Below are 20383 nucleotides of genomic sequence, written 5' to 3'. Positions count from 1 at the left end.
AAAGGGATTTGGGGCGCGTCGGACCAAAAATGCTATCCAGCCGCGTCCCCCAAAGCCCTTTTTTGTCCGGCACGCCCCTATACGGTGTCCGGCGCCCCGAGCCCGTCCCCGTCCCACAGAGGACGCACCGGGGACGCCAGACACAACGAAAAGCGAGGCGGGGAGTGGCGGGGCCGACCCGTCAGCGGCACAATTAATTTAAACCTAACCGTCGCCTACCTCGCGACGGAAGTTATTGGCGCGCAGCGACGGTGCAGTTCCCGCAGAGGGCGCAGCGACGCGTCCCGTCGCGCCTAGCTCTGCGTGCCGGCGTAATGAGCGCCACCGCTCCTCCGCCTCCCTCCGGCCTATAAAAAGGGGCGCCTCTCATCGTCCCTCTCACACACAAACCCTAGCGCCTCTCTCCCAAACCCTAGCCGCCACCATCTCTCAACAAGACTCGACGCTATGTCTGGTAGAGGCGCAGGCCGACCTCGCGGCCGCGGCCGTGGTCGTGGTCGTGGTCGCGGCATAGCTGAACGCTCGCTGTCGCCTCCCACGCCGTCGTCTTCGTCGGAGATGGACGTGGAGCCGGACGTCCTGTTCGAGTTCGTCCACGTCCTCAAGGGCGACCCGCGCGGCATCCAGAGGCTGCCGGACTCCTTCGCCGAGTACGTCGGCGGCGTACGCCCGCGCAAGATGCATCTGCGGGAGCATTCGTGCGGCTTCTGCCGGTGGATCGTCGACGCGATCTACGACGCGCGCGGCAAGATGTACCTCAACATCGGCTGGGAGAAGTTCGCGCGCAACCACAGCCTCGAAGCCGGCTTCATCCTCGTGTTCTCATACTACGGCAACAGGGACATGAGCGTCAAGGTCTTCGACGAGAGGCGCCGCCTCCGGGACTACCACGCTCGACAGGGGACTCCCACGACGACAAAGACCGACGAGGAGGACGACCGAGTGTTGTTTCTTCGCAGCCGAATACGTGCACGGAGGTTTCGCTCGTTCGCCTCATCGGTAGAACCAACAAGGGCACCATCCTCCCGCTGGATTTTCCAGCTTTAGGTGGACTGGTGTGCCCTCGAGTGTTCTTTCTTAGCAGCGAACACAGGAAACCTTCGATGCACGGCCTAGTTAGGTTTAGTTTTTTTGCAATATTTTATATTTGTGTCCACCATGGTTCAAACTATGTATTAGTTTGTGGAAAATCATGTTCCAAACTATGTCTTCGTGTAAACCACGTTCCCAATTATGTATTAGTTTGTGGAAATTGAAATAAAAATGCCAAGAAAAATTATTTTAAATGTTTGGGGGCGGCGTTTGGGGGACGCGGCTGGGGAGCGACGTCCCCCAAACGCGGCACGAACAAAACACGTCCCCCAAACGCTCGATCCGGCGCGGTTTGGGGGACGGTTTGGGGGACGCGACTGGAGATGCTCTCAATGGGCCCAACATAGAGAAAAAAATCGATGGCATACATGAATAGACATATAATTGCTTGAAATTTTGGTTAATGTAATTCCTCAACTAAAACATATGCATTACTTTCTTCTAAGGTTCAACCAACTTATCTACTCATTTCAGATCAATATGATACTGTATTGATTAAGCAAACTAGGAAATTTGCGGCGCGGCGCACGCCGCGCCCGTGTTGTCTATGGTGCAGCATTCTTTTTTTTAAATAGCATTTTTTAGGTTTAAGAGTACGGGATTCCTTTTGAATAAACATCTAAAACTCCACCGCGTCTTTGGTATGTGAGGAATGGTGGAGTGCTTTTATTTCTAAATCGTTGGTTAAAGTATTGTAGATATAAAACAATATTTGGGTTGATGAGGTACCGCGGAAGTGCCGGTGAAATAGGTGACGGATGGCGGAGTGCTTTTGTTTTTGGTGTTGCTAGAAAAGGAAGTGGTAGTATTTTTCCGGCCGAAAGAGGCAACGGGTGATGGAGTAGAAGAAGGTCATCCCAGGCGAAAATGCGACGGATGATGGAGTAAGTACATTTTTTCGATGTCACCGTGGAAGAACACAACATTATTTTCCCTGAGTAAAAGAGGGGGCGGATGTTGGATTTTTTTTTGAATCACCATTGAAGAATTATGCACTATTAAAGAAATATCGGCGGGTAATTATTGTTCAGAACCACACTACGTTGAAGGTTCATGTAAAAATTACTACCCTTGTGCGTTGTTGCAAAATGACCGACAAAGAAATATGTGGCCTTAAATAATTAATAGTAGGTAGTTAACAGTGTTTTTCATAGTTGACATCGGCAATGTTCAAGATATCTACTAAGAAATTGCTTTCTAGAAAAATATAGGTAGTTACCACCTCGCGAAAAATTAGTACGGAAACTAAACTTGAGGTTGATATTACCACGTTGTTGCACAGTTGAGAAATTATCATCGTTGAAATATGCGCCCTCGGATAATTACTGTTAGCTAGTTAATGACATCGGCCCATGCTTGTCCACTGTTGATAATTTACCGTCGCAAGAATATGCACCCTTAAATAAGTTGACATCGGCAAATTACTTCTGACGTCTAAAAATTTTACCGAGAAAATGTATTTCAGAAAAATAACTGCTAAATAGTTAACGCGGTGAAATAGTGTTAAAATATTTGTACCGATGAATTGCTGCGAATTTTTTTCCAGCTTATGTATATATATTAAATTCACGGCTGAAAATTAAAGCTTTTCATTAATAAAGTAGTGTTAAAAGGATTACCAAAGCTAGAAATTCAGCATAAAAAATTGTTAACAAAATCCCTAAAAAATATAAGAAAAGTAGGAAAAGAAAAAAATGGACCCAACTCACTGTTCATGCACGGCACTGTTCATCCGCGCATGAACAGTAACTTGGATCGCTGCGTTGCAAGCAATGCAGGTGCCGAACTCCTCCATGCCTGTAGGCATGTCGGGAGGGAGAGAAAAATTCCCCACTCCAAGGGCTGCCTTGGTATACGATTAGGGGAGAAAGAAAGTTTAATGTGCTGTGTACGTGGCAAATAGTGGTTGGAAGAAAAGGAACGTGAACACCAAAGTAATCTCCTTTCAACATATGGGGTCAGCTTTTATATATTAGAAAAATTCAAACCCTCCAAAACCAGGCTATTTGAATGATCGAGGTAGACTATCTCCACGAACAAACTGAGCAAACCGACAGCTAACGAGTGAAACCATAGAAGAAGCTACAACTATTGTAAAAAGAGGGAGAACAATCGGGTAGGTATGCAAGGTCTCGTATGATCTGTGATCTGAAAATTACCTCGCCGACTTGTCCCAGGCTGTAGCAGCGGCCACTCCCTATGGCCAAATCTCCATGGTCAATTTGTACAATTGTCAGTTGGATGCGATGCATGTTTGCTTTCAGTGTGGACTTATTTCTGATGTTCCAAAGCGTCCAAAACTTCTTTTTTTTTTTTTTGAAACCGAGGCAAAAGCTTTGCCTCATTATTAATTAAGAAGAAGGTGCCCAGTTTTTAGGAGAAAACCGGGCAAAAACCTACAACCACAGGGCTAGGCCCACACAAGCAACACTTACACACACCCGCAACCAAGACTAACAAGAGACCCGAACAACAAAGTCCCACCCACTCAAGCGAACACAAGAGACCACAAAGTGACCCGAACAAACACTCACTACCCAACACTCCATCACCGCGCCAACAAAGACTGGCCGTGACATTGGGGGCCCCATCAAACAACTGTGGATCCAGGATATGCACTAGCCAACGTGGCAAGGAAGTCAGAAACCTCTCTGGCGACGATGGCACCGGGCACCGTAGACAACGACCCTGACATAGCATCCCCATCACCGAAAGGGGCTACAAGCATGTCGACTGCAGCGTCAATAACATCACTCTTCTCAGAGTCAAGAGCCTGACTCGACGGAGAGGCCACAACTGAGATCTCGTGCAAATCACTCCTCACTTCCTTGGCGCAAGGAGGCATAACCGCATCACCACACAACTTCTGGAGCTCAGGCATGACCTGCATGACTGGGGCCGTGACCGCCGAGCATGCCCCAACACGAGGAGAGAAACAACCATAGAGGCCCGCTCCGCTAGCGCCCACCTTACCAACATCAGGCAAAACCAAAGGATCGGCAGGCGTCCGGGAGAGCCTACCCAACGCAGCTTCTGCACGCTCCAAAAAGCCTCCAAGCGCAAGCACCCAACCGTGCAAGGAGTCAACAACCTCGAGAAGAGGACGGACAGCCTCATGCAACAACGCAGCTTGCTTCTCCAAGGCGGATTGCAAATCCGCCGAGGTCGAAGAGCCAACAGGAGCAGAAACAACTGATGCCCAAGACCGACGATAAGGAGGCACATTGGACGGGAGCGGGATCTCAACCTGGGCACGGCGAGGAGCATGTTCTTGGCGGGGCGACAACACGGTAGGTCCTGCCAACGAGCTGAGAGGACGACAAGCGTTACGGCAGTCACAGGCCCGATGACCATTCTCAAGGCATCTAGAGCACCTGAAGGGATCACAAGAACAAGAAAGACGGTGACCAAGAACCAGGCATCTGCAACATCTTCCCTTGAGCCAAGCAGGGACAAGACGACGAGCAACTGGCGGGGCTGGCAGAGTCGAGCGGCGTGGGCCACGCCTCGGCATCACCTCCTGCCAGCCATCACGCTCACGCTCCTCGACAATAGGAGCAGCATCGATGAAGGTCTTGGTGGCCGGCATCGTCTCGAGAGCAAGCTCATCCTCGACATCCACGGCATCGGCTGCATCGAAGGCCTCGGCAAACCCACAGGAAACAAGGCCATTGGGGGCAGCCAAGAGCATCGGCGAGGCCACCACCACCACATTGCCTCCGACGACATCAGGTGCAGCGCAGGTCATGGGGGCAGCCGACGGTGGTGTCCGGGGGGCCAACTCCTCTTCATCTTCATCCTCATCGTCGTTATCAGCGGAAGCCCACGAAGTAGGCTCCGGAGCAGCAGCGGTCGCTTGCAGAGTCGAAGCAAGCGGCGGGATCTGGGGAGCCAGCTCTTCTACGCCTTGGTCTTCAACTTCAACCTCGCCCATAGCGGCAGCGACCCACAGTACCGGATGTGCTGCAGGCAGAGTCGTGGCAACCGGCACGGGAGGCGGTGTCTGGGGAGCCAGCTCTTCCTCATCATCTTCTTCCTCACCCACAGCGGCAGCGGCCCACAGCACCGGCATCATTGCGGGCAGAGCCGTAGCAGCCGGCACTTGCACAGCACCTCCAGAAACTTGAGTGGACCGGCTCAACGGAGGCAGCGGCGGCACGCAAGGCGCTGGACTCACGGTAGCAGAGGACGGGGACGATGCCTTGCCCGGGGCGACCGCCGCCATAGCCATGGGGATGGCCGAGCACGAGGCTAGCACACCTCCATTCTCCTTCCGAAATCTCCCAGCAGGGGGAGGCCGCCGCGGGCGAGATACGGCGGCAGCGGCCCTGGAGCCATCCGCTGGAGAGGGCTGGACAGAGGGGACACGGTCGTGGGAGCACATGGCGGCGAGCTTGGCGGGGAGATGAGCTCGGCAGTCTCGACTCCGCTGGCCGAGGCGCGAGGCTAGAGGGAGAAAGGACAGAGAGCGTGGAGGAGCACCCGGATCTGATCTCGGCCGAAGCGGGAGTGGCCGGAGCAGGGAGATCGGGGCGGCGGCGCTCTTACCCAGCGGCGGCCGCGGCTGGGTCGCGAGGCTTCATGACGCTAAGCATCATACAGGTTCTTCAGCCAGACTCCAGAGAGTAGTCAGAGTGGAAACCAAAGGACCTGCCTAGCTTACCTTACCGATCTAGTGATCAAGCGATGGACACCCTCAAACAAGTGGGGTTCTAGGGATCGGGGGAGCAGCTCCTTTACAGCACTCCACAGAACCGAGCTAAGAAGCACTCGAAGAACATATGATTCGTGTCCTCTAGGTCTCCAGTCTCCACATAAGGCACACCTGTCATTTGTGGTCCGCATCGTTTCTTGATGTTGTAGCTCGAGGGAATGCGTTTTCTCATAAATTGCCACATGAAGATCCAAAAAAATTTAGGGATGGAAATTGTTCATATCTCAATGAAATGTTTCCTCAGATTTCCTTCGCACGGCTTCCCATAGCATTATTTTACTATGAACCTCCCCGAAGGTTCCAGCGACCAGGAGAACTCATCCGGCTCTTGATCTAGTTGAAAGCCCTCCAAAAGGGAGAGTAGTCCGGCCAGCTCATTCCTATAAACCCTCTCTAGGCTTTTGGTTTGCAGACAGCCGCCCAAAGTACCCAGGTGATACTTCCTTCCATTGTTTCCATTTTATTGCAGCCAGTAAACACTATACCCCACCCCACATCAGTGAGCATTCTGTCGGCAGAGAGGACCTGGTATCCTCGTGCAATGCATGGATGCTGCCATCTTGATTCTTGCAACAACTGTCCCTGACGTTGTGCAACGGGAACCACATTGCGGCCATGTTGCAATACCATACGTTGAGTCAAACACGTTAAAGCCCTCCACCCTATCCTCTTGCTTGTTTCTATGTGTTGTTGGCGTTCAAAACACTCTGGCCTCTCCATTTGAACACCCCGCAGATACCTTCGTTGCAAAGGAACAAGATGGTGAGCCGATCTAGTCAACCAATAGCAGCTATCTGAACCCGTACACATTCAGATAAATCCACTCTAGTTGCTGTAGCGTGAGGAGCTCGTGGCTGTGAGTACATACCGATATTGTATTATTTGTTGGTGCGTGGATGAACAGCTAGGGTGCTATCATCTCCTTTCCTTTTCGTCTCTCTGTGCTTCACGCGTCAATTAAGGTAATGGTGTATTAGCCTTTCATCTTGTCCAGTAGTGCTACTAATTATGGCTAGCTTTCTTCACGAGTGATTATTATTGCTAGCTGGAGTAAACATAACGTAGTGCTGCCTGCACTGATGATTCTCTGCTTGTCTTATGATGTCTCTCTCTGACAGAAACCTATGGCCATGTAGACAATATCCCTGCAAAATGCAAAACACCAACCTGAATTCCAGTCGTCCAGGACAAAAAAATCTGAACCCGTTTGAATCGTTTCCGTTGTAGCCACGCTCCTCCGGCAGAACGTACAGAAAGTTCCAGTGAACACCGTGTCGACGAGAACGACCTCTGGTCAGTCCAAAAAAAAATGCTCTCCATTTGGCAATTCTTTTTTTTTTTTTTTGAACGGGTAAGACCCCGAAGGGCCTGGAAGCTGTATTAATGCGGTGTACAAATTACAACGAGGACCCTTAGAAAGTAAAGAAGTACAACCAAGCCCTCAGAATATGCAAATAGGACCTCAGAAACTAAGAAGAAAACGCGATCAGGTCCTATGTCTTCACCGCTGCACCAGCAGGATCTCCAGACGCAGGCACCAGCAGCGCCACCGGGGACTAAACCACTTGGGGCGAAGCCAGCGAGTATCCCTGCATGGAGATCGAAGAAGATCCTCTCGAAACGGAGGAAGAAGCACCACAGGTCACCATCTTGCCTGTGCTCGGAGTGGCCCCTTTGGCCGAAGGTAGCAACGACGCAGTCGAGCCGTCGCTTGGGATCTCCGAGAATGGAAACAGCTTCATGCAGACAACCCGGCCGAGCCGAGCGCCGGGGAACCTCCGCCCTCCTCTCCTCATCTCCTTCACCAAGAAGGCCAAGAAAGAGAGAAAGAGCTCCAGATCCGTCCAGCACAGACCCGGAACACCATAGAGGCAATTTATTGCAGCAAGAAGGGGTGGGGAAAGAAAGAGCAAGACCAGCCAAGAACAGATCTCGCCATGGACTCGGCAGCGAGGTGGTAGCATGAGATCTGCCAATGTTCTTCCCAGTTCTAAGAATCAGAGATTGAAGAACAAAAGGAAGAACACCACCAGATCCGGATCTGACCTCCTCTTTATTCGCCCGGGGGGGGTGGGGGGGGGGGAGCTAAAAACTACAAGAACTAAAACTAAGAGAAGCCAGACCTCCCTCCCACCCACCGTCAGCCACCATGGCCGCCGGCGGCGAGAGGGAGAGAGGCCGGCGGGAGGAGCAAGGAAAAGAAGGCTCAAAAAGAGCAAAACTCCACAAGGGTACAGTAGCTAAACGAGAGGTGAGCGGGGGGGAAATGAGATCCTGACCTCCATTTGGCAATTCGGACAGTGCTAGTCATCAACTCTCTTCTAATATTTTGGGGGATATTTGCTCGTCAAACAAGTTGACGTTGATCTTCTCGCACCATGGAATTCGGCCAACAGTGCCGCGACCACGTACCAGGAAAATTTCAGTACTACTAGTGCCACTTCAGCAGCAGAGAGCGACGTAGCTGACAACAATACGTTTTCTACTTAATAATTAATTACGGACTATATACTTTTTTGGTACATAGAGAGTGGAGATTTCTGGCTCCCGTTGCTTCTGTTATTCTGAAAATTTCGAAAATAGTATTTATGAGTTCTAAAAAATTCTGAGAAGGTATCTGGTTGTAGAGAATGATGGATGCAACAAACGTGCAAAATATAATTTGAAAATATTTTTGCTCCCGAACTCCACTGATCTCGTTATTTTAACTAATTGGAATAATAATACCTCCCGTTTCTAAATATAACTTTTTTAGACAGCAGAACACGGAGGTGACCAACCACCTCCTCGACCGACATGGTGGCCGGGTCTAGAACTCAGTACGGAGGCGCCGCACATGCGTAGCGGCGCGATTGCTGCCCTGGTTCTGCAGCTTGATTGCTTCCCATGCTGCCTTCGCCGTCCCCTTCGCAGTGAGCATGCAATGCATCCCAGCTGGGGTGGAATGGAGTAGGGCCGCCGGCGCCCGCTTGTCCTCGCGGCGTGATACCGTGTCGTTCACGATGGCGTCCCGCGGCAGTTGGTGTACTCGTTATGCTTTAGCATCGTGAAGTAGAGGTTGGTGCCGCCCCCTGCGACAGGCTCATGCGCCACCTGCTGCACCATGATATCGCCTCCTCCGCGCCGTGTCCTTCTCTGTCCCCGGCTCAGCGAGCGTTGTTGCTGATCAGCCGGAGGAGGGGTCACTGAGGCTCGCGGTGGTGGTTATGGTGGTGGTGTCCCGCCGGTGTGTCTGCCTCCGGACATCTCTCTTAACCGGTGTTCTGATACCAATTGTTGCCCTTAGGCACATATGAATTATCGAGAGAGAGAGAGAGAGAGAGAGAGAGAGAGAGAGAGAGAGAGAGAGAGAGAGAGAGAGAGACGAGGGTTTTGCAATGGTGAAACAACGGCTGCAACTTTTGTGCGTTTATTTCGCCCGTTTTATTAATCATTTGCCAAAGGGAAATCGTGGCCCGTGATCCGTGATGCTCGCGCCATCCCACAAGCGGATCGTGATCCGCGAGACTCACTCAGATCGTTACAGAATCGGACCTAAACACTAACAGAAATAAACCGGCTAACTAGGGTTAACTGCTAACTGACGAAACTGACGAAGAAGACACTTAATTCTACACAGTAGCGGGGTTCAACAACAGTTCTTGCGCTGGTGACTTTGCACTGATCATTATCTCTGTGCCCACGGATTGTCAAGATGTAGATGTTCCTTTCTCACTGATGCGATACTACACCAGATGCAGACAGACACATCTGGACATGTGGTCATGCGTCCAGCAAAACGTAAACACCAACCTGTGTCCGTTCTGCATGGTCATGAGCCCACGATTGAACTAGGACTGTACCCGTGCCACTCGACTTGTGGTTGTGCCGATTGCATGCTTTTACAGTGCTGCCTTGCTGCATAACCGAAGAATCGACGGCTATTTCTGTTGCCTAACTGAAGATGATTCTGTTACATAACTGAAGAAGAACCTGCAATTAATTGTTTCCATAACATTGGAGCGAGTAAGTACTACTCCGTACACCGCAGTGAGCGTTCTGTCGGCAGGGGGGTTGCCAAATCGACCATGGAGCTGATGTCCTCGTGCACCTCGTGGATGATGCCATCTTGCACCAACGCTGTGACGTTCGGAAACGAGAACCATATTGCGGCTCTATTACAATACCAAATATTCAGTCAAACAAGTTAAAGCACTCCACCCTATCTTCTTGCTTGTTTCTCGATGCGTTGTTGGCGTTCGAAACACCCTGGGCGGCGTTTCGTAGCCTGTATTCAATTCGTGGGTCACTGCGTTAGCGGGATGGGCTCACCGGCCTGCGCGTCGCGAACAGGCCATGGACGAGTTGTTTGGTAGCCTGGACGGCCTTTTCTGTGCCAGAGAGGAAAGCCAAGCCCCATCGTTTGGTTGCCCGTTTCCACTACTTTCTTCGCTGCTCGTGCAGCCCACAGCGTGTTTGGTTGCACATAGCTGCGCACTGTGGTAACCCATTCCCTTATAGTGGTGAGGTTACCCAGTACTGAATAACATCACACATCAGATTCAGTTCATCACAAAAGGTGCGGGTAATACACAGTTACTACTTAGTGGGCAATGCATTACGAGCGAAGCAACTACTTCGTGATGCATCACAGGTTCATCACACGAGAGGTTAGTATATACCACCTTGAAGAAGTTCATCATTACAGATCGGGGATCAGGTTGGAGCAAGTTCTAGCTAATGAAGGGATACAAGATCACATCTCAAAATCAGCAGATCATGACGAAGGAAGCAGAAGCACTAAGCAGAAAACTAGCTGCGGAGCCAGGTCCTAAGCCAGCTCCTCCTCTCCGGTGGCTGCAGCTTACGGTACACGTCATACTCTGCTTCGTTGTATGCAATGAAATTGATAGCCCTGACCAGCAAGTTAGACTGGAACAGCTGCGCCTTGCACATAAACTGGGGCATGAAGATCGTCTTCATCTGAATGTAGTTCGTGATCGGGGTGCCGACGTACTGACGGTGGTTCGGATAGTGCTGCAATCCACAAGAAATATCTGTTAGTGCTGGATGACATTCACGTTACTTTCAGATGTATGCAAATTTAATGATGGTGAGCCGATCCATTTGGACACCTTGCAGATACCTGCCCTTAAATTGCAAAGGAACAAAGATGGTGAGCCGATCTAGTCAACCAATCACAGCTATCTGAACCGGTACACATCCACATAAATCCACTCTAGTTGCTGTAGCGTGAGAAGCTCGTGGCTGTGAGTACATGCCAATATTGTATTATTTGTTGGTGCGTGGATGAACAGCTAGGGTGCTGTCAACTGTCATCTCGTTAGTTTTTCTTCTCTTTGTGCTTCACGCGTCAACTAAGGTAATGGGTAGTATTTGTATTGCGTTCTGTCCATTAGTGTGTACTAATTATGGCTAGATTTTTCTAGTGTAATTATTCTCGCTAGCCGGAGTAAACATAACGCAGTGCTGCCTGCACTGATAGTTATGTGTTCGTCATGTGATGTCCAGATGTCTCTTTCTGACAGCCATGCAGACAAGCCCTGCAAAATGCAAACACCATGCAAATAATGTTAAGGTAATGTGTTGCATCTTTTCCAGTAGTGCTGGTACTAATTGTGGCTAGCTTTCTTCATGCGTGATTATTATTGCTAGCTTTTTCAGTGTAATAATGTTAACGTAGTGCTGCCTGCACCGTCAGTTCTCAGTCTGTCCTGCGATGTCCAAGTGTCCCTTTCCGATTCTGAATCTGTGGTCATGCAAAATGCAAAACATCAGCCTGAAGTTCCGTTCTGCATAAAACTCACAGCGAAGGTTGCCCCGTCGTTGTTTGAGTCGTCCTGGACCAAATAATCTGCAACCATTTCGTTGTTTGAGAATCTCGTTGATGCCCAAGCCAACCGTAAGTTCCAGTGTGAACACCCTGTCGACGAAACCATCGACTTCTAAATTTTCTTTGGGGTATTTGCTCGTCACCAAGTTGACGTTGATCCTCTCGCACCACTGAATTCCGCCAACAGTGCCGCGATCGCGTACCAGGAAAATTTCAATACGACTACCACTTCAGCCGTAGAGAGCGACGTAGCTGACAACAATAAAGAGTGTAGATTTGTGGCTTCCAGTGATTCCGTTATTTTGAAAACTTCAAAATAGTATTTACGAGTTTTTTAAAATTCTGAAAAGGTGTCTGGTTGTAGTCAATGATGGATCCAACAAACGTCGAAAATACAATTTAAAATTATTTTTCTCCGCAACTCCAGTGATCTTGTTATTTTAACCAATTAAAGTAATACTGCTCCCTCCTATTCATAATAATTGACTCAACTTTATCTAGATATAAATGTATCTAGTCAACAAATGTTTTTAGATACATCTGTAAGTAGATAAAGTTGAGTCAATTAATTTGAATTGGAGGGAGTACCTCTGTTCCGAAATATTTCCTTGTGCATAAAGCTAAACTAGCTTTCTACAAATGCTTATATTTTGAAATGGAGGTAATATTTATGATTTTTTAAAATATATATTAAAAAATCTGGATGTAGATGATGATGGATCCACTAACGTGCAAAATATGAAAAATACTTTGAATTATGAGATATATAAAAATGATAATATCTGATAATTTCTAGAGATTTGAAAATATGTACCATTTAGTGATCCGCCCACTTTCAGTTCACCTGCCAGCACACAAGTATTTAGACCAGATCGATTCGGAGCGAGCCACATTGTTGTTATTGTTATTGTTATTGTTATTCAGATAAAGTAATAAAACTAATATTTTTACATTTGTGGAAAACATCATAGGATACAACAAGAATTTTTTTGAAACTCATAAATATTATTTGTCGAAGTTTGATATAACATGGAGCCCGTGAGCCCACAAATCTCCACTCCTAGGACTATACTCATTCCGGCCCAAAATAAGTAACTTAGTCTTATCTAGATACGAATTGCATTTTAATGGTACAATACATCTGTATCGGAAAAAAAATTGAAACACTTATTTTGGAGCAAAAGAGTTTTATTAATAGAGGCTTCACTCCCAGTCTAAATATTTATTATCCCGAGATCGTCGAAAATATTGATCCAGGCTGATGCGTGCGGGGACATCCCGTGCCGCCGGCGGCGGCTCATGTGCGCACATGGAGCAGATTTGAGTCGGACGGAAGCGCCAAAGGGATCTTGCCATTTCGGCCCGCCGGTCGTCCGATCCGCAGCACATGGCAAAACCATTTTGTAATCCATCGAGCCATGATCTGATCTAATCTATACTTGCCAAAGAGAATTATACGAGTATAAAAAGTACGGTTTGGCGTTCGAACAATACTATCCCTAGACGTATAGTACTAGGAATCGGTATACTCATTCCGTTTAATAAAAATATTTTAAATTTAGTTATATAGACACTATTAGTGTGTGGGTACATTTAAATTTAGATAAATTTAACATAAGTTTCATAAAACGGAGAGACTAATAGGGATCATAGCTTCAGGCCACACTAGATGCAAAACACTTTCTGCACCTGCGAAATGAAAATCCGCATGAAAGAAATATCTGCTGCATACTTACACTAACAGTTAAAATATACTTAGTACAACGACGGCTTACGTCCGATATTATCAAAAACAACCCATGTAAACTGTGGAGCGTGTACAAACGTCTAGCTAATAACTACCTCTCCCCTTCCAAATTCATCAGTTGCCACATATTGTCTAGATTCATGTGCATCTACACGGTAAGACATGTTTATATACACGTGAATCTCAATAATTAAATTTGAGTCAACTTATTTAGAACGGAGTATTAATTTGTTTTCTTTTTTCTTCCAGTATGGCAACTTGTCTTTTCAAGGGCATTCAAAGTTGCTTCTAGCTAGTAGAAATGAAGTTTTATTCAAACAAAAAATAAATTTCTAGCGCAAGGATAAGTTACTTCCGTCAACTCAATAATTTGCTCCCATGGTATATGAAAATAATTTTGATGACCTATGTTCACTGTCCCATTGTAATGAAAAGGAAAGTTCTTCATTTTTGTGGCCAATGTTTCTATGACAAGTGATATTGCTTCCACCAAATTCAGTATAAATGTCTCCGTCGCATATGTCACGTTTCCTTAGGAAAAAAATTGTTTTCAAACAAAATGAGAATTTGCTTCTACCTGGACTAGGATTTGACTCCATCTTTCTACAACACAAAAAAGACCACTAGCCACAACACCAGGTTCACAAGTTAAATGTTGCACACTTGGTCTGCACAAGTTACACACCTACGATCGTCGTTATTGCCAACACTGCCACGAAACCAATCTTTAGAGAAGGTTCCCCGTTATGGGTTGCTGACGGTTTTCCAATTTGGCTCTAGGCAATAGTTGATAATAATAAATTTTCGGAGACGGTTTTTCTAGAGGTGGTCAGATATACGTTATGCCTATACACCTGGAGACAATCCCACATTATTCGGATGTACCAAAAACGTTGGAGTTGGTTTAATAAACAAATTGCTTATAAAGGGTAGAGCCGATGAAATAAACATGTCGTTCATACTATATTAGGGTGGTCCGGATTTTTTGGGGTTATTTGTGTTCTCGTGGGTGGTGCCTTTAGCTGTCGGACCCTTCGGACATTACCACGCCGCTCCGGGAGAAAAGCCGAGTGTCTTGTTTTTGCTTTACGCATGGTTATCGCAAGCCAAATGCCGCACACCTTTGGCACAATTTTTCAACAACCTCTTAAAATATTGTGGGCGGGTTTTATTTTGTATGACCTCTAATATTTACTTTATTGTCGGCAGTCTAGTTTGCAAACCGCCTCATCAACTATTAGAGCTTGGTTTTTATTATTTCAACTGACTCCAAAATTATTTTTTGAGGCGGTTATTTCTTTAGATACTGTTATTTCGACAGAACCATATGAGAGGGCACCGATTGGATTCAGTCCTTTTTAGGCCAGAACCACCTCTAGGCACTTTCTCTAAATATCATTTTCGACTAGTGCAACCATAGGGTGCCACACATACTAACGTAAAACCAAACCAAAGGTCGGAATAACAGGTACAAGAGGAAAAGGGGAAGACAGGGGCGATCCCCCAAGTAGCTAGGGTTTCGATTCCCTTCGTCTACTCCATCGCTGGTCTACCCGCATCCGATAGCCTTGCAAGCCTTGGAGGTACGGCGTATCCTAGCATGTCAGTGGTGGGAGGGTCCTCGTTCCTGGTTTAGGTTTCTTTATTCTCTTCCCTCGGGTGGTGAGACGTCATCGGCATCTTGAAGTCTTAATAAGGTCCGCGCTATCGTCGCTCTGTTGGTGCGTTTACCGCCGATGTAGGGTGTGGAAGTCGTTTGTCCGGTAGATCTCATGGGCTCCAGTTGGTTTTCATGTTCACTGGTGTGGTTTTAAGTCAATCTCTTTCAATCAACGGTCGTCATTATTGACGATGGTTGTTATTATGGTGTGATGGTCCTTTGGATGGCCTAAGCACGATGACTTCCCGTCTAATACAACAAGCTCTTCTACGAAAAGTTTTGCTCGGCACCTCCGATGGAGGGGCAAGGACGGTGGAGCGCCTTCGGCTCGCGCTAGTGTTTGTAGCCTTCGCTAGGTGACCATGTATCAGGTGCTAGGTGGTTTGATGACCTATTTGTAATTTTTTAAAGGTCTTTTTTGTACTCTATCCGGTCTATGAAACTTGTCTTAATGTCTAGATACAATCAAATTTGGACAATTTTGAGACACGTTTCGTGAGACAGAGGGAGTACTACCGTTGATGATTATTAATAGATCGATGAAATTTAGGCTAAAATGGGTTTGTCAAACCACCAAGGTAAAGAAATTTTCTACTGTACCAAATTGTTTTATTTGAATTAAATTTAGAAATTTTTTTTTGAACAAGGGACCAGGGCCTAGAAGACCCCAGCAATGTTTCCATTCATCACACGTGGCAGGTACGTATTACAAAGAAGCCCTTTTACAACTCTCGCACTGAGAAACCTGTAATTTGAAGAAAGGGCCTCTAAATGTGCGAAAAACACCCTAGAAAGAAAGGTAAAAACACAATCAAGTCCAAGGGTGGCGCCGCCACAGATCGCCGGCGAACTCAAGACGGAGACGTCGAGTTCCAGTGCCAAGATCAAGTCCAAGGACAAGTCCAAGGACAGCACGCAATCAAGTCCAAGGACAGCACGCTTCCGACGCCGCGTCGCATCCGCCGGTCGCTTCTCCACCTCCGGGGACGAACCACTTGGTGATGAAGTAGCGCCGAGCTCCGGCGGTCGACACGAGAGAGAACCTCCACACAGGAGGCTGCAGTTGGGCCGCCATGCCGGCTAAGGATCACAGTGTCGAGAGACGTCGTGTGTGACGCTCGAAGGAGCCCTAGGAAAGCAGCTCCATAGCACCTCTCAGGCAGCCGACGCTGCAGAAGGCGGAGAACAGAGACGCCGCGGCCACTTCCCTCCTCGCCTCCACGGCAGGCCAGGGAATATTGACCCGGAACTCCGCTCCATCTCTCGCAGCTCGGAAGAAGCCAGGGACCGCCATCCAGATCCAGAGCTCCTGCAAGCCTCAACTCCTCCTCGCCACCATGGCCGGCCAGGAGAGAGGCAGCAAGGAGCTGCACCGCACAGAACTTGCCTTCCCCCTCGCCACCATGGCCGGTCAGGAGAGCAAAATCGCTGCAGGAGCATCTTGGATTGACAGCGCCTGGAGCCACCATTTAATTGGGGAGGACGGTGTTGCTCTTCCTCCAGTTTTGCTCCAGCCACAGGAGCGAGCAAGAAACAACCCTAGAACCTTGTGGATCTGGCAACGGAGATCCAAGTCACGGCCTCCACTACTAAGCAAAGCAAACAACGGCATAGAGCCAAAAAACTAAGAAAACCTAAAGATCTACTCCTAAACTACACCGGCGCCTAACCTAGGCCAGCTCCGGCCGGCTATTCCGGCGGAGCGGCTGTCGGCGGCCCGGCCAAAGGAAGAAGAGGACCAAGAAACACTATAGATGGCTTAGAGGGGGGAGGGGGGAAAGTTGAACCAGCGGGACAAAAACCTAATTAATTAAATTTAGAATGAGTAGGGGAATAGGCGGTGTGTGTGGTATATGATCAGCCCTGCGTTGATGTGCCGTAAAATTGTTTTTACCAACAGATACAGGAGAGACCATGGGCGGACACACAGGGTGGGTCAGGTGGGCCGTGGCCCACCCCAAATTTTTAGATATTTTCTTACTACCCCGAATTTCAGAATTTTTATCGATTGGAAACAGGAAAAAACCGTACGAAGCCAGGACCCGTCGACCTTCGTTGACAGGGAAACGTAATGCGTCGTCGATCCCCCTCCTCCATTCCTCCTACTGGTCCCGGTCGATCCCCCTCCTCCTCGCCGGCTTGCCGTGTTCGCCCTCCTGCCGGTCGGTCGATCCCCTTCATCGCCGGCCCGCCTCTCGCGCCTTTGCTGCCGTCCCTGGCCGCTCCCCTTCATCTGGGCGGCTGGGCCCCTTGCCGGCGTTGCTGCTCGAGCTCGGCCAGCCGCCGACCCGCCTAAGCCTGGCGGCCTCTCCGCTCGAGTGGAGTATGGACTATGGAGAATTGTCCGTTCCGCTCCAGGTTTTCAGTGGACTACATTAACAGTTAATTGATCAGGTCGTTGTCATGAACTTCCACAGTCATCTTCTAAACTTCTATGAGCATCCTACAAACACACCCAGAGGAAGTGGACATCCTTCTGACATAATACTTGAACAGATAGATGGCAAGTGGATATATTGCATACTTGTTGGAAGGATTGGACAATCAATATCTTTATGTGAGCATCTTCATGGGGGGGGGGGGGGGGGGGCAAAACGGACATCCAAATTGACCGCATGCATTCGTTTGTGTCGACACGGAAATGGTCGTTTTTTACTGCGTGTCCGTTTGCGCCAGGGGTGCCCCTAGCAAGTCGGCCGGCTCGGCGCCGTCGATGAACTCGGCGAACTTGTCCGGCAGTCGCTTGATGCCGAGATGATCGTCGTCGATGCGGAGGATGAACTTGAAGCACCTCGCCTCCTACGAGGACGATGACGAGCAGCGGGGTGATGCTGCTCCTGCATGGCGGCCCCAGCAGCGGCGACCGCGCCCGCCTCGCCGGCCACCTGGATTCACTCGCGGGCTTGTGTGAAGGCGGCGCTACGATGGAGAGTGTGCAACTTTTTTTTGGAGGTGTGCCCACCCTCCAATTTGTTCCTGCGTCCGCCACTGGGAGAGACGAGGCATGCTTACGTACGAGAAGTTTCCAGATAAAAATCTACTCGTACCAAAAGACACACGAAGCTTTAAAACTCCGTTGGCTACACGTTACACGAGTATATGGACGGTCCATTTAGACGTTCAAAAAGAAAAGGGTATGGACGGTCGGTCCATTGCATACGACGAAGACACCTGACTTCCAAAAACAGGAGCGGGAGAGATTAAACATTTTGACTCGACCATCTATGACCCCACAAGTCAGCCTCGCGGGGTACGTTCGGTCGGTGGTGCTCCATACCGTGGCGCACCAGCACCCGTTCTCGAGCCAGAGGACCCGGAGGGCGAGAAAATAAATAAAAAACCGTCCACGTGAGTCCACGCGCACCTTATTTTCTGGTGTACGCTGGCTCCTGCTTACCTCGGTGTGGTCACCTGTATCTGTCCGAAGCGCGCAGTATGGGGCCACATGTCTACGAGAATGGGTCGAGTACGCGGGCGGTCCAGGGACGCCCACGAACCGGGGGCGTGTGGCTTTCGTTCATCTTTCCGTTTTGCTCCCAGAACAACTTCTAAATCACAGTAATAAGCTCTTTGCTTTACTAGCATTGTAGCAAAATTGTGTTGGAAGCACTGGTAGTATAAAAATTATCCTTCAAGTCCGAAAATAATTGAGTTTACCAAACATTATTTTTTTTGAAATTTTCTTCTTGTGTGGAGCTTTCAGGAATTTCTTTATTTTTGAATGAACTTTTCCCGTGAAAAGTTAATGGAAGCAAAGATAAACTTGACGAGCTCCGTGGTTAAACATGATCCACCAACTAAAACTTTACATTGTCTACCTTGTTTCAAGGTAGATATTTTTCTTTCTTGGATTCTTGTATATTTTTTTTTCTTCATGCGAGCCCCACTGGAATTGATTTCCATTACCAACAAGGATAACAGAAATAACATATGGAAATATACCAAATCCTTACTATAATGAGATGTGTTTACATGAAGGATACCAAATCCGTCGATCTACTAAAAACCAGAATTGAACATTCAACAAATGGGAGAAAAACAATGCTACGACAAATTGGCCAAATCAACTTGACAAGCTTCATCCATGAGATGTTAAACATAATCCACCATTTTTTTTTCATTATCTACTTTGTTGACGATAGAATACCTTATCTGCTTAAATCCAAAAGAAAGAAAAAAAATCCATGCACTGGGGTCGATATCCATTCGCAAGGATAACAGAAACAACATCTATGTGCTCAAATCCTTATTATAATGAGGCATGTTTACATGAGAGACATCGAATCTCCAAATCTACTAAACCGGAATTGTATATTCAACAACTATGATTGAACACATGTTAAAATAGTTATATATTTTTAAAGCAAATGCCATCGGTCAAATGTAGGGTTTTCATAGGATCTCTATAAGTTTTTAGTCTTTTGTAGTTTCCATAAAAGTTCTCATTTATATGAGGTGGACCTATTTTCAGGTGTCTTCGACTTAGGATGCCCGCCCAAAATTGCAATCTATTAAAATTTTAAGAAAATGTTATTAAGTTCCTCGATTTCTATATAATACGCTCCCAATTAAGCTATTTCCCCTACCAAAAATTCTTGCTAGGCTCACCTTGCTCATTTAGATCAAACAATGGTGATGCAAGTTTTCGTGAGTCGCTTTCGAAATTTCAAGTCATGCCAATAATATCCTTTTAAAAAAACTCACTCAGGTATGTAGGAGTAGATTTTTTCTCTTTATATTCATTGTTCTTTGTCGAAAGAACTACTCCTTCATTTATCTAATTTTACAATAACGTTGTGTTGCACTTTTCAATGAAGGAGTAGTTCTTTGTCAAAAGAAACTACTCCTTCATTTATCTAAATTTTAGGGTTTTAAATTTTGTACTCCATCCATTCTCTTTCACTCTACATTCTTCAAATTTCAAGACCAATTAAAAAGTTAATTAGTACTACTCCCTCCGTACATAAATAAGTGACTCATCTTCGTCTGGATGCGGATGTATCTAGATGAAAAGTTGAATCACTTATTTATGTACGGAGAAAATACTAATTTAATATGTAAACCACTAATTTAAAGTACTTTAAAAATAATAACATCCAATAGGGAGAGTGTTGTTGTTATTTACAATGATGATGATAAAATGTAGAATAATATGCAATAAATTTTTAATCTAAAATATATACTAAATGAGAAGGAAGCAGAACCACAACTCGCCGCCCATTCTCTGACTCGGGGCATTACATGGGAGTAAAAAGCAAGATCTTGAGGTACTAAAACGCAAGATAAAGAGGCCACCAAGGCCACGACCACAAAAGCCATCGTCTCTCTCCTCCTCCG

The sequence above is a fragment of the Lolium perenne genome, chromosome 7 (genome assembly GCF_019359855.2).
Source record: "Lolium perenne isolate Kyuss_39 chromosome 7, Kyuss_2.0, whole genome shotgun sequence".
Lineage (NCBI taxonomy): Eukaryota > Viridiplantae > Streptophyta > Magnoliopsida > Poales > Poaceae > Lolium > Lolium perenne.
The sequence above is the reverse complement of the archived record's forward strand: the minus strand, read 5'-3'. Positions refer to the sequence as shown.